Source organism: Limulus polyphemus, unplaced genomic scaffold (genome assembly GCF_000517525.1).
Source record: "Limulus polyphemus unplaced genomic scaffold, Limulus_polyphemus-2.1.2 Scaffold2641, whole genome shotgun sequence".
NCBI lineage: Eukaryota > Metazoa > Arthropoda > Merostomata > Xiphosura > Limulidae > Limulus > Limulus polyphemus.
This window is the reverse complement of record NW_013668251.1, coordinates 49,382-54,057: the sequence shown is the minus strand read 5'-3', so window position 1 is coordinate 54,057 and position 4,676 is coordinate 49,382.

The following is a 4,676-nucleotide window of genomic DNA, read 5'->3' as shown; positions in this document are numbered from 1 at the left end:
GTACTTTTAACTGAAACACTAATATGTGAAATCACTACATGATGTTTTGGCCGAATGACCAATAATGTGTATTTATGATTACACGACTGATCATCAGAAGCCTAATTTCTTTAATAATAAACTGAGCTGTATGACTGACATACTTTATAACAGTGTTATTTACCTCTTCCTTCCTATAATCTACAAATTAAGATTATTCTTTAATTGTTTTGAGTAGGGTAAAGTCAACTTTCAGAATAAAACATGAGATGAAAAACACTGCAAAGTTATTTTTAAATTATGACAACATTTCAGAGACAATTATAATGATTTAATGTACTATCTGATGTAGGGCCTGGACCTGAAATGCCATAATTATAAAATAAATTTAGTGTTTTCCATCTGCTGCTGACTACTTTTGACAAGTAAAATTTTTTCATTTATACTGTACTGTACTATATATATGTGCTGACATTTTTCAGTTGCTGAATAACTTTCCCAATTTCACAGTCACAAAATTAGCATCATTTAAGGGTGAATAAAAGCATATATAAATTGAGATGCATTATAATGACAAAATTACAATGTTTCATCATTCTCTAGCCTCAGCTTAAACCATATAGTGCTCCATTTTCCTCTCCAATTGTATTGATCAAGAAGGACTTGTCAAAATAACAATGCAGAGCCAATGCCCAATATTGAAGGAGTATTTTCCAGACTAGCTAATTACAAGTACTTCAGTAAAATCATTCTCAGTAAAGGTTATTGGCAGATATCTTTGTCTGACAGAGCCAAAGAAATGACACCATTTGAAACATCAAAAGGGTTATTCCAGTATAGAAGAATGCCACTTGGACTAGTTAAAGCTCCTGCAACATTATGTAGGCTTATGAGAGAAGTTCTGAAAGAACAGCTCAGATAGTTCTGCGACATATTAGTCTTCACATTATATACGAATGAGCACGGACATCTCTACGTTTTTTTTTGTAGACTTAGGGAAACTGAGTTAACTGTTTGATATCTAAGTGTAGCATAGGACCTTGCAACTTAGAATGTTTAGGACATATGAAAGGAGAGCCCCATACTGTGGAATGAGGTCCAAGAGCTAACTAAGAAAGATCAGTCAAATAGGGTGAAAGTCGGGAAAATAAATTTTGTACCTTAAAGGCCAGTCTTGTAGGACCTCCAATATGTAAATTAACTGAGTTGGATAAATAATTTATTCTCAGAACTGATACTTCAGAGGCAGACCTAGGGGTAGTATTGCTACAAGAATGAAATAATGTGAAATGTCCAGTAGCCTCTGTTAGTAGGAAATTACTGACTAGAGCAGAACTAGCCAGTTTTAGAGAAAAAGTGTTTGGCAGTTCTTTGGGGTGTATCCAAGTTCCACAGATATTTATTTAGCAAGGCATTTGTGTTCAAAACAAATCAACAACCACTTAAGTACTTGAACAGGGCAAAGAAGATCAATACTGGGCTAATGAAATGGGCATCAGTACTTCAACCTTATAGAATGAGAAGTCAGGCATATACTGGTAAGAGAAAATGTGGCAGCAGATTTTTTAGGTTGCCTGTAGGTAAGATAGATGGTCAGGGACTAAGAATTTACCTGTGGCTGTAGATAAGGTATTTTAAAGGTTGTTTAGTTCACTTATGGTTTCTAAACAAAAAAATTTTCAAATTTTTTCTCTTCTGAACATGTATTACGAAAAGAAATAAGATTTGTTTTATCTTATTGATATATTTCGAGGCCATTTTATTCGTAAGGGAAAGATCTCATTTTCCAGTAATTTGAAACACAGTCCAAAAGTGATATAAATATTTTCATCATAATGACTTTGGGTGTTTAATTTGATACTTCTCCAAAACAGGCAACTCAACTTTTACCAGAATAACACCAGAGGCAACTCAACACTCCACAGGAAGCATTGATACCTTGGAAATTGTCAAGGCAATATGTCAAAAAGATTGAGCCATATTTATTATCACAAATAAGAAGATACAGAGAAATGTTTAGTTACATACAGAAAAAGCAGTGAAGACTGTGATAATATTTAGCAAACTTTATCAGTGCTTAAGAATCATTTAAAACTAATTTTGTTCTTAAACTTTCTGTGTAACTATTTATAACACTTATAAATGTTAATCTTTGTAAAATTTTGGGAATTGAAATTTGTTGTAAGAGTTGCATGTATGCCACCTTAATGAGTCTTGCCACTCAATCCAGCTTGTGTCAGTGAGGAAAAACAAATTCTCTGAAAATGCACAAGAAGATTTAGTGGGGCATCAAATAGAGCACACTGTAACCATAATGCCTATCCCTTGGTTCACTGAATTCATATACAATCCTCTTGGTTTCTGTTTTTTCAAATAATTTTGACTCAGTTTCCTTACCTGTACACTGAAATGTGTATTTTTAATATTATCCCAGCTTATTTTCATTTTTCACATGCCTAATCCCTAAATTTTTATGTTGGCATCATGAATGCTGGCAGACAATACAAGATCATGAAGGCAAACAGGCTATGAAAATGGATAAACATTTGGTAAGATGAGAAAATAAGTTTACACATCAGTGATAAAGATTTGAAATTGTTGAATATAAGGAAGTAGGAGAGCAGTTGCAATACTGAGGAGGATTATTGATTCAAAAATTGTTACTGATTTTCTAGTATTGTCACTACTGACTGTATCCATAGAAAAGTGTTTCATGATAACTTTCAAAATGCAAAATTGTATTTATTAACATTGTTTATATCTCATTGATTGTTGACAATAATATTAAAATAAATTATTACCCACATCTCAAAAACATTTTCTTTTCTTTAATTGAATTAACATAAATTTAAAGAATAGGCAATTTTTATGATGTGGCGAGGTTCCAGATTTGTTTGAACATAAAGTATCTACCTTCTGTATAAATAGTGTCTCTGATATTTTTGTCTCTCATTGACAGTCCAGCTGATGAATTCTGGGATTGAATGAAAGACCCCTTGGGCAATGACTTGTGGGAGACAAAAGATAGACCTGTAATGCAATTTTTACACACCTGTGATTTTGAATCCAACATGGAAAAAGTAAGAGGAACATATTGTAAAGGATTCAAAGGGAGAATCAGTCAGGGCACGAATGACAACATTGAGACTCCGAAACAGCAGAACAGAGGAATGTGGAGAAAGGAGCAGATGAAAGAATCGGAAAAGAAGCAAAGTAACTGGGGAAGAGGAAGCTTAGTTGTTTGTTTGGTGCTTTATGGCACAAAGCAACGAGGCTATCTGCGCCAAACAACGGGTAAAAAAGTGAAAGTAAATTAGAGTAAAATGTAAAAATACAGCTAGTTAAAACCGAAATATGTCCAAAATGTGGATAAAAGATTTAGATACAATTAAAAACACCAATATTGCGTAAAAAATTAAAAATACAATCTAGTCGGACAGTGTCACCATCGCCAATGACTGTCCAACGTCAGGGGTAAACTCTTACAAATTAAGTGTCTAAAATGGTGCTGCAGTGGAGGTCCTGCAAAACGCCATACCTCCATGTTGTGTCATAAGCCTTCTCGAGATCAAAGAACACAGAAACAGACGTTTCAAGTTGAATCAGATGGTCCATGGTGGAGCGCTGTTGACAGAACCCACACTGGGTAGACGAGAGGAGCGTGTTCAATTCGAGGAACCAAACAAGACGAGCATTAACCATCCTCTCTAAAACCTTACAAAGACAACTGGTCAAAGCGATGGGATGATAATTAGAAGGAATCTTGGGATCCTTCCCAGGTTTAGAGAAAGGGAGGACAATAGCCTGGCGCCAAGCAGGAAAAACATGCTCCTGCCAGATCCGGTTAAAAATAACCAGAGGAATAGCAAGAGAAGCAGGAGAGAGATGGCACAGCATCTCATAATGAACATCATCAGGTCCGACAGATGTACTACCAAACCGATGAAGAGCAAGTTTGAGTTCCACCAGTGTAAAGGGGCGATTATAGTCATACAGACAATCGGTTCGAAAAGGAATGAGGCGATCACTCTGCCCGAGACTTGATGGCCAAGAAGGCAGGGGAAGAAACAGAAGTGCTAGAAGCACGAGAAAAGCTGTGGCCGAGAGTATCAGCAATGCTCTGGACATTGGAGAGCAAGATGGAAAGGGGATGGGAAGCATACCTCCCAGTGACTTTCAGAATCTTGTCCCATACAGTTTTGGAACTGGTGGTAAAAGAGATGCTAGTAGTGAACTTAATCCAAGACTCCTTTTGGCTTTGACGTTGAACCTGTCGGGCATGGGCCCGCTGATAAACAATGCGGTTAGAAAGTGAGGGATACTGTCGGAAGGTATCCCAGGCAGGCAGGACTCCACCAGGGACGAGGATACCGTGTCGAGGTCTTAGGAATAAAATTAGCAGCTGCCTGGATGATACAGTCAGTCACTGCAACCACACAGTCGTCTGTTGATGGCAGACAGACGAATGCAGGATCAAGTTCAGAGAGAGAGGTGAAAGATGGCCAGACAGCGTGGTCCAACTTCCACTGTGGCACTCGGGTCGGGTGGCATCGATCATGTCCAACCTCCTTCATAATGATAGGAAAATGATCACTGCCCCGTGGGTCACTGTCGATCATCCAAGAAAAGCGTGTGAAAAGTGTAGGGGAGCAAACTGAGAGATCAATGGCAGTAAAAGACTGACTAAGTGCATGAAA